Genomic DNA, 11,017 nt, shown 5'->3' with positions numbered 1-11,017 from the left:
ACAGTAACAAGACTATGATAAACGGGGGCCCCCAAGTGTAATTCACCCCTCGCTCAGTCCCCTGAGTCCATGACATAGTCTTTCAGATGAGCTGGAGGTCTCCGGCTCCCGCGCACAGGATATCTCGATGTGACCGTAGGGACACGCCGGGCCGCCTCTTGTGTGGGTCCAGGATCCGATGAGGGGACGCCATCCTGGGCCTCAGATGTTCCTTCCTGGCTCGAAGGGTCATTCACGACCTGAGGTTCCGCTGGGACATCCACTTTCTTGAAGAAAGATCGATTTCGGGTAACGGTACCCCGTTCACTGGCTGCGGTCACCATCGTGCCCTTCACGTGAGTCACTGTCCATGGGCGTGGTTCAAACGGTAGGGACAACTTTCCTTCCGGATGTCTATTCTTGATTAGTACGGAGTCTCCAACTCTCACTTCCTTTTCCTGTAGTCCTCTGCGTTCACTCTCCTTCTGGTTGCGCACCGCTCGGTCTTCACGAACTTTATCGTTGTCTATGACCCCCGGCCTCCTGTCCTCCATTTCTGGTAACATCCCCTTCGGGCACCGGCCGAAGAGCACCTCAGCTGGGGCAACCCCTGTGGATTGATGGGGGGTTGAGCGATACACTCGAAGGAACTCCACCACTCTTTGGACAAGATCCTCACCCCTGCTGGCCGAGATCCGCGTTACCTTGTTGAGCGTTCTCATCATCCTTTCGGCTTCACCATTGGCTCGCGGCCATAGCGGGGAGACTCTTCTGTGTTTTATCCCCCTTTCTCGTAGATACTGCGCAAACTGGCTACCAGTGAACGGTGGCCCATTGTCTGAGCAGATGATCTCCGGGAATCCATGTGCTGCGAACATTTTGTCTAACGCCGCCGTGGTGAACTCAGTCGCCGTCGACTCAACCACCTCTACTTCCGGGTACCGTGACCATTGGTCGACGGCCACCAAAAAGTATCGTCCCCGACCTGTCGAACCAAAGTCCACATGGACCGTACCCCACGGCTTCTCACTGCGCTCCATCGAGCTAATGGGTGGCGCTTTGTCACCCGGTGTCGCCGCCTGGCAGGCCAGACACCTCTTCACAAAGCTTTCAACTCTCCCCTCCAGATCGGGAAACCAGACTTTTGGCCTTAACCTGGCTTTCGTCTTGACGACACCCTGGTGTCCAATGTGCGCCAGCTCCAGCACTCGCATCCTTAGCTCCCTCGGGATGACGATCTGCTGCCCCCTTAGAAGCAGTCCATCCTCGGAAATCGACAACTCATCTCTCACCCTCCAGAGCGCTTGCAAGTCCTTCTGTGCTTCCTCCTGGCGCCTTGAGTTGTTCCGTAACACTTCTCTCCAGTCCCCGCTCCTCACTGCTGCCTTGATGATGCGGAAGACTTCATCATTGGAGGACTCCGTCGCTACGGTGAGCCTCGAGAGTGCCATGGGAAGTGCACCTTCTACTACTTGACATAGCAGACCCTTACAGTCCACTTCCCCGTTTTCCAGTTCTGCGTTCTCTTTGTTGGGGTGACGCGACAAATAGTCTGCGGGGTTGTTGGTCCCAGGCCTATATACAAGCTTTACCCCATATTCCATTAAGGCTAGCATCCACCTCTCGATTCGGGGCGGCGGCTTCGATGATGCGCCTGCCAGTATCGGCAGCAAAGGCTTGTGGTCGGTGACCTCCACAACTGGCTTGCCCAAAATGTACAGGCGGAAGTGCCGACAGCCCCATAGGATGGCCAGTGCTTCCCTTTCTATCTGTGAGTATCTCATCTCTGTACTAGAAAGTGCTTTGCTGGCATAGGCAATGGGTCTCATCTCGCCGCGCTCATCCGGTTGCAGCAACACCGCACCTACACCCACGGGGCTGGCATCTACTACCACTTCTGACTCCACGGCCGGGTTGAAGTACGCCATGGTGTCTGTATCTGACAAAGCATTCTTGAGGGCCTGAAACGCCTCTTGTTCTCGGGATTCCCATTTCCACACCGCGTCATTTCTTGTCAGAGCCCTGAGAGGCTCCGCCATTGACGCTAGTCCCCTGATGAAACGCCCACAATAAGTCACCATTCCCAAGAAGCTCCTTACCTCCGTGGGGGATTGTGGTGCCGCTGCGTCCTTTATGTCTCTGACCTTTGCCGGGTCTGGTGACACTCCTGCAGCCTGAAAGATGAAGCCGAAGAATCCTATCCGGTCTTTAGAAAATTCGCATTTTTGGCGATGTAAAGTGAGACCCAGTTCTTTCAACCTCCTTAGAGTACCTTCCAACCTTTTCAGGTGTTCCGCCTCAGAGTCCGCGAACACTAAAATGTCATCACTCATGTTTATAACGCCTTGAAGGCCGGCCAGCGCCCCCCTTATAGTGTTCTGAAAGACTTCAGCCGCCGACGAGATGCCAAAGCTCAGGCGCTTAAATTGGTAGAGGCCTTCGTGTGTTGTGAAGGTTGTAATAAATCTGGAGTCCGGGTGAAGTTCCAATTGGTGATAGCCGGCCCGTAGATCCAGCTTTGAGAACACACGTGCCCCTTGGAGTTCCCCCACAATGTCATCCAGTGTTGGCGTTAAATGTCTCTCCCTCTTAATCGCGGCATTGGGGAGGCGCATATCAACGCAGATCCTTACCGCTCCTGGCTGCTTAGGTTTGGGAGCGACCACTATAGGCGACACCCAGGGTGTGGGTCCCTCCACCCTTTCAATAATATCCATGCTGATGAGCGACCTCAGTTCTTCCTCAACCTTCTCCCTGAGATGAAACGGGATCCTCCTATGCTTGAGGGCAACTGGTCTGATGGTGTCGTCGATGTGTAGCCTTATCGGGGGCGCCTTCAACTTCCCGACCCCTTCAAAGATGTCCGCATACTTGTCGAGCAAGCTCACAATGTCCACTTGGTACACCTCCCGTGCAAAATGCACCAAGTCGAGGGCTTCAGACGCGGCACAGCTGAGCAACGAATGGGGACTCACGTCTGTGAAAAAGAATCGCGCTCTGATGATTCTGTCTCCCTTTGCGACTGGCGTGACAAACACCCCTTTGAAAGGTAGTGGGGCATCCCCTCCAAAGGTGAATATCTTTGCTGCCGAACTGTCCAGTGGGGGAGGACCTGGTAACCTCTGATAATGGTCCTCGGCCAACACACATACTGAGGCGCCTGTATCAATCAGGACCTGTGTCGGCACACCTTGAATGTCCACCATGCATTTGGGCTGTCTCTTCTTCCTAGCTCCAGAGGCCAGGTTTGAGATGAAGAATACCTCTTCTTCGTCCTCCTCCTCCTCTTCAGCCAACTGCAGCCGCTGTATTTCTTGTTCAAGTGCCGCAATGCTCCTTTGCCTTCTGGGCCCACTGCTACTACTTCGTGCTGGGCCTCTCGGCACTGGAATGGGAGCTGGAGCACGACACATCCGGGCGTAGTGCCCTGGCTTGCCACACCGGCCGCACGACCTCGACACGGCTGGGCATTCTTCTGCATGGGGTAGGTCGTACCCGCAAAATGGACACATCGACCCCGACTCGAGAGGATGACGAGTCTCTTGCCTTCTTTGTCCCCACTTGTCCTTTATTCCGGGTCGTTTACTTATGGCAAATGCATCTTCGGACGTGCTTGGATGCCTTGCAGCATCCATTTTGGCTCCTCTCACATCCGCCAGTTCATGTATTCTGCCACTGTCCAGGATCTGCAGCAGAGTCCACCCCGGTTCCCTTAGCACTTGCCTTCTTAATTTTCCGGAGTTACAGCCTTGGATGATTTGGTTCCGTATCATTAACTCATCATTGTCCCACCGACACGTGTTGGCCATCAACCTCAACCTGGCGCAGAACTGATCAAGGGATTCTCCTTCTCTCTGCTTCTCACCACAAAACAGAAACCTCTCGTAGTCAACATTTGAGAGAGGAATGAAGTGGTTCTCCAGCGCAGTCTTGACAGTATTGTACGTCACCACCTGTAGGTTGCATGATTCGAAAATACGTAAGACGTCTAGCCCCGCAGAGTATAGCAGCGTGGCCCTCTTCGCATTATCATCGGTGATGCCAGTTGCTGTAAAGTACATCTCGAGTTTCTTAATCCACAGCAACCAGCTAGGCCCCAATTTGGATGGGGGGCCAGACATGTCAAACTCTTGCATTGGTAGCAGAGACCCTTTTTGTGGTATGACTGTACCTGCCGCAGTTCCTTCCTCCCCATCGCTTTCCGCCATGATTTCAGGTCGCACAGGCACCTCCTGGTGTTATAGAGGCCGCAAACCTTACTTGGAGCTCTCTTGGGTTGTTGAAGCTGCTGCCAGACGGTTGCCCACTGTGTCTCGTCTTGGGTTCCTTTCCTGGAGGCGTCAGTGTTCCAGAGAAAAAGAGAAAAAAGTCGTCCCGGGTTCTGGGGGACAACCAAAGGTCCAAAAATTGAATGTAGCAACTGTACAGCGGCGCACGAGCACCTATCCAGGCCGCTACCGCTGCACATGCCTCACGGGATCATTCGCGTCGGGTCCGTGTCTCGCTACGACACGTAGCACTGCCAAGTTCTCTCTCTCGCTTGCAGTGCGTACATGCAAAACCGTTGCCGTGGTGATCGTTCCCCTCGTCGCCAGTTGTTATGGAGTCCCCCGTGCCACGGGGAACTGTCAAGCACTCATACGGTCATCCACACGCACACAGCTCAGGAAGACACGGGACGCGCTGTTGGTCTGTACGCGTCCCGGCGCGAACTGCCGCACGGGCGCGGTTTATTACAACTGCGCATGCGTGGCCGGGAACGAGGCCCACGCATGCGCGATAGTGGCGCTGGGACGTCACAATCTTCACTGCCAAGTGGCCCCTTTTGTTCTATAGCGCCCACATGGAGTGCTACATTGTTCCCTTGCTCTGATGCCAGGAACACCCACACAGCACCGCTGGAGGACCGTGACCCTTTCGTCATCTCTCTGACATGGAGCGCACTACATTACACCCCGCGGCCGCCTGGGAAGGCTGGTGGGGCTGGAGGCCTCTCCTGTGTTATCACCTCTAACGGGGCCATACATCGTCCTTGCACCTGGACATGGCGCCTCCTTGTCTCTGGCCCGACAGGTAGCTTGGCCCGATGGAACCCCACCAACAGAGTGCACTGCAAGATTGTTACCAGTGCCGGGGATACGGACATAGCATAGCGCTGGCATGCTGCATTCCAGTCTCTTTTTTTTTTTTTTTTGTTGACACAGGGCACGCCAATGCCTACCACCGGCAGTGTTCGGGATCACTATGTGGGCTGCAGGCAGGGTAAGATTGTAATAGTGTGTTACTGTGTTGTTGAGCTTCCGTCCTCCAACTCGGAGCTCCTTATTCTTCACTGCACACCCACGACCAGGACCAATCATCTATGACTGAAGGGCAGCCACGTTTGGTAACCAAATGTCTATGTTTTCTGGTGCACCTTATCCCACATGTTTCTACGCCCTCCTCTTAAGGCATCCTCTCTTCTCGTACACAACATGCTATCTATCCAGCATTTAAATTATCTGCATTGCGCTGGAACTCAGACCGCGAACTAGAACAAAGCAGTGTTGCTGGGCATTCTTGGTGATATACTGGGCTGCCTCTAAGTCTCTGGGGCGTTGTGCTGTGATCGGCAACATGGAGCAACTCCAATTCCTCAGCTCTTTGGCCCAAGGATCTTCACTCGGCAGGCTGCCTCTGTTTTCAGAACTCTGCTGCTGGAGCACATCTCCACTTCCAGCGCCCGCTGCCGCTTCTAATATGATGCGGGGCCGGGCCAGTCACTCGACGTCCTTCTTTCTCCTTTTTTATTTCGCTGCTCCGACGTGACGCTCTCCTGGGCTCCTGACTGGCAACACCAGGCGGCCCGGGAACGTTGGTGGAGGTGGCTGACAGCCTCGCCCCACAACAGCTCTGAAGACAGAAGCGCAGGTCACTTCCTCGCTGGGCCGGGCATCCTCCATAGGCGAGCTCACCTTTCTTCACTGCGGGGATGCCGCACACCCACTTCAGCCCCTGGAGGGGCGGTGCACATCTGGCTCTGCCGGAGACTTCCTTGTTTAGCATGCGGGGGAGCCTGCAGGCGTAACTCACACCCGGGCCGCACAAGCACCCTCCACAGGGCCGCGGCCCGGGGATTACTCGCCGGCAAGGCTCCCCACATTTCCTTTGTTTTCGCTCCCCCTCCTTCATGAGTGGCAATGGACACCGCACACATCTCGCTAACCTCACTTCCCAAGTGGCCACAGCCACTTCATATCGACTTCGTTGGGGACAGGCACACGCCTCTTATATTACAGTGGATTGCCGCGGGCGCCTCTTCTCTCCCTCCATTTCGGCAGACCGCCGCGGGCACACCTCACCATATGGTGGCCCGGTTCCACTGCGTAGCGCAGGCGGCGAGGCACAAGCCAATCCAGGCCCGTGGTGGGGTTGGGCACTCGTTCCTTCGCTTTCCTTCCTTTTCTCTCTCAACACACATGAGAGATGGGCATGGGCTCATCATCATATTCTCTCCATTTTCTTCGAAACGGAGAGTCCGGCTTCCTCATCGCCATTGTTGGGGGTCGCCTGCCATGGCCATCCGGCAGGCGCCCTGGGGTGCTGTTTCCTCGCAGCACCACACAGGCCCAGTGCCTGTGGGAGTTCGGGGCCTGCCATGGACATCGGGCAGGCCCCTTGGCACTATGGGACATCAGCGCCATCGGGGACGGGGCACAGCCTGCCAGGCTCCTGACCATGCGGACCTCTGCCACCGTCCTGGCACGAGGGTCCCATGGCAACAGGGCCTGCAGGCCTGTGCTGCCACATGTAGGCCTGCAGCCTACATCAGTAATGAGACACGGACTCAAACCAACCTCTTAGGGAGTCTGCAGCCGTTCTGTCTCACGTGCCTGCAGGGTCTCCTTTTATTAGCTTGGGCCATGACACAGTCATGGCCCATGTTAAAAGGGCAATACAGGGAGGAGGGACACCTCCCCTTAAAGGGGCAACACAGTTGGGAGGGTCACACTCCACAAATACTACGAGGCAGCACTCTGCGGTGCCGGCAGCCCCATCTGCAGTAAGACCGGGCTGGCACTGGTGAAAGCAGCAGTTCAATGTCGGAGCGAAGATACAGTTCATGGGTAGCCGGCGCAGCACATCCCTGCACTCTCGCCATGCTTGCAGCCCCACAGTTAATCCCGGGCCTCTGGCAGTGATGAATATGAAGTGTTCCATGTCCGCGCAAGAATAACAAAATGTATCGGGTCCTCTGAAGGAATACGAGGCCCACCAGGGGCGGTGAATATAAGAGGGGCCATCTACCCACTCTGCCATGGCCATGACTGATTGCATCAGCTGATCCCTGGCCAGCTGGGCTGTGAAGTGGGCAGCAGCTCCATGTTGGAGCATGCAAAATAAATGTAGATGGCCCTCCGAAAATCCCGGGCCAGCCAGTGGTGACTGCTCCATGTCGGAGCCAGGTGAAAAAAGTAAAGTGCTGCAGGCCAGCAAACCTTTTTTCTTTACTTTGATCATGCCTGATTTATGGGACAGTTGAGAGTATTGCTCTGTGGGTGGCTAGGATCTTTAGGGCATTTCTGCTCTTTGTGTCAGAGTTCAGGTCTAATTTGTTTCAAGGTTGGGTTAAACCAATGGTTGTCGAAAGAAGACGGGTCTATTTATTTAATTTTGCGGGGGCAATCTTGTCTACTGACTCAGTTGGAGTGGAGTTATAAAGATGGACAAGATCAGTTGTCTTGGCTGTATGGATGGAAGGTAAATACCTGGTACTGATTATGGGGGGAAGTCAAGCATGAAAGGCTAGACTTAAAGGATACTTTTAAAGCAATAGAACCCGAGGAGGGGGGGCATTACCAGTTAGGTAATGCCCCCATGGTGAGAGTTACAAGCCCGAGCGAAGCGAGGGCTTTAACGTAGCTCAGAAGGCATTCCCCGATTGGTTATGCCCCCCCTCCGATGATTCTATTGCACATTGTACCGGGGTACTTATGGTATTTTTACTCGAGTGGAGAAATTGCGTGTAAACCGTTTCTCAGCTCGAGCAAAAAAAAGCAACAAAAATGGACACCATGAATCAGGGAGAAGGGACTACACATAGTCCCTTCTCCCTTTCCATATCAGCCATTAAAATGATAGTAAAAATAAGAAAACAAAGAAAATGGTTGCCATGGATCAGGGTGAAGTGTGAGAAACCCGAAGGTGTCTCACTTATTGGTCCCCAGGGATCTGTCGTCCAGGTGGCCAGGATACGGCCATCTCTATTGGATCCAGTTCCTGGGGGTGGACCATTGGGGGAGGATCACCTGGGCGAGGGGTCCTTGGGGAGTGGAAGTGGGACACCGACGATTGAGATGCGGTATCCCCTTCCCTGTAACACCTTTTCCCCATCCTACCCTGTTGGATATTTAGAAGCTCTAGCCCCTACTGGTTTCCACTTGAACACTTTCTTACACTATAACAGACAACAGACTAACACCAGAGTTGTTTACCTGACATGTCCCAACACACATGTCAGGCAGAGTCAGGCAATTTACAGTATCAATGCACAACTGATGGCCCTTTACCTCCCCCAGAGGGATAAAAGGCGGAGCACGAAAGTACATTTCGAGCAAGGCCGAATGCATGAGGAGACAGCTACATCCAACAAGCAGTTCAAAAGAAGGAGAAAGGCAGCAAGACCTGGAAGGACAACAAAGGGGTAAGGCCCCTGTCCTTTTCAACTCAGACCCGCGAAGCCTCCGAAAGGGAAATCATGAGACCGGGAGTTACAGCTGGCATGCGGAGCAGCAGATGCCAACGATACACAGGGGCCTCCCGCATTGATAACGCAGACGGAGAGGCAAGCAGGCTACCAGGGGCGTTGTTAGGTCTGAAAAAGATCAGGGGCTAAGCTAATATCGGGACTGGTGGGACTTGCGGCTAACTATAGCCTTTTGGTTGTAGCCCCTGAGCTTCTATCCGGGGCTACAGCCAAAAGACCCAGGGCTATAGCCCCCTCAGCCCCTCCTAGCAATGCCTCTGCTGGCTATCGTGGTACTATCCTTGACTCCGGAGATCAGAGAAGCCAACGGGTTCAGCACAGTCGGTGAGTGGAGAAAGCTGATAGCAAACCGAACTGTGTTGAGCCCAAGGTTGCAAGTAGCAACATTTCAAAAGCAAGGAATTTGGACAGTGAAAGAACTCATGTGTGTGTTTGAAATTTAAAGAAAGCCCATTTGAGGTCCAGGTTCAAAGGGGTCCAGCGCCACATGGGCACACATTCGAAAGACTCGGACCCAGACCTGTTTTGAAACTACAAGAACCAGAAGGCCCTAGGAAAAGGTTGTGTGAGGCATCAGAGTGATCCTATAAAGGTCCCATCAAATCCCTTGTACAATCGAAAGTCTCTGACCCGTTGCTATAGAAAAGCTTTCCAATAAGATTGTGAACTGTAGAATGAGACAAGTGTGACCCTGACAGAGGGATGCCAAAAGAAAGTCAGGACAAGGAAACCCCTGCTTTCTGATAAAAATGACTGAGACATGAACTGTGTTAAAAATAAATGCACTGTGTCAAAGAAAGGCCATAGTGAACCTGACGAAAGGAGGTCCAAATTGAAAGAATTCAGATAAAGCAGAGTAAACTGTGAACAGTGCATTAAATCGGTTATATCACCCCGATGGAGGGATTCCTAGGGGGAGCTAATGAAAGTGGACACTACACTGTGATAAAGCAAGGTGAACTGTGTATCTGAAAAGAGTGAACCCAGCCAAGGGTTGTCCACAGTGAGAAGTTGTTCAAAAGGACATTGAGACTATATAAAATTGTAAGTTGCACTTGAAAGGCTGTGATGAACCCACCGGAGGGAGGTCCGAGTTGCAGGGAGGATCCGAGCCCGGCGGTGGGAGACCCTAGGGGCGAAGAACAATCGCCCAAGGTGCAAGATTACTGAAAGAGCTTTTTGTTTGTCATTGTGAATCGGCAGGACTCTAAAGCAAGAGACTTTTGCAGGAAAGAGACTTAGCCTCTGAAGGTTTTTGATATCATTGAACTGGAACTGTAAACCTCGTGCTGACGAGGCCAAGGAGTGTGCTGTGATGTGGGCAAGGGAGACCCAGCCATACGACCATGACTTATCATTTTGTGAACACCTCTTTCTTTTCTGGTGAACATTATCCCACACTCTTGTTTTGTAATTTAGAATTAAGGATTGACAATAGGTTTTTCAGTATAGGCCCTTTTTATTTTGACAAGACTCCACTAGAACTGCCTTATTATTTAGTTTTTGGTGGTCATACCTTGCTCCCATCTACAAATTTAGATTAGGCGTTTAACTCACTCATTATAAAGTTCAATAAACACCCTTGAACTGTGATCACTTGTGTCTGTCTTTACTGTTGACACCATGAGTTCCTTACAAAGGGACTACATGTAGTCTCTTCTCCCTTTCCACGGTGGCCAGACGAAGAAAGGGAAGGAATAGCGAGGGACACGGTGCTCCAAACCATAGCCGTCAAGTATTTCACAAGTGGTTAACGACCTGGCGATGGCCAATCAGATCGATTGTTACAATCTGATTGTCCCTTTCCGGGTACTAATGTTCAATGGGACATAGTTTGTTTCTGTTTGTCAAATGTACTATTGGGACAGATGCATTTGAGGTGTGAGGAAAGTGCTGAATGATCTATCGAGTCCAGAGAATGGTGCAGAATTTAGGTTGAGGAAGATTGGGAGTAGGAATCCAATCCAGGATTCAACCCTTCTAGTGAGATGGTGCATGGACTGTTTGTTCAAATCCCAAGTCACCAAGAGTAGATCAGAGATCTAAGTCGTGTATGTCCTGCTCATCACCAAAACCTAAACTACTAGCATTACCCATATTCATCATTTAGTTATAGATGTGCATAATTGTGAGGAAGCAGCCACAAAGATCCCTAATAAAATCGGATAGTTATGATGATATGAATGGCGGAAGTTTCCCAAGTGCTATGTTGTTGCTTAATTCTTAAGTGGCAGGCATATCTGCAAACATGCAAGTAACGGGGGACAGATGAGGGGATATGTTATGTTAGGG

The sequence above is a fragment of the Ambystoma mexicanum genome, chromosome 4q (assembly GCF_040938575.1).
Source record: "Ambystoma mexicanum isolate Mex_15411 chromosome 4q, UKY_AmexF1_1, whole genome shotgun sequence".
NCBI lineage: Eukaryota > Metazoa > Chordata > Amphibia > Caudata > Ambystomatidae > Ambystoma > Ambystoma mexicanum.
Note: the sequence above shows the minus strand (reverse complement) of the source record.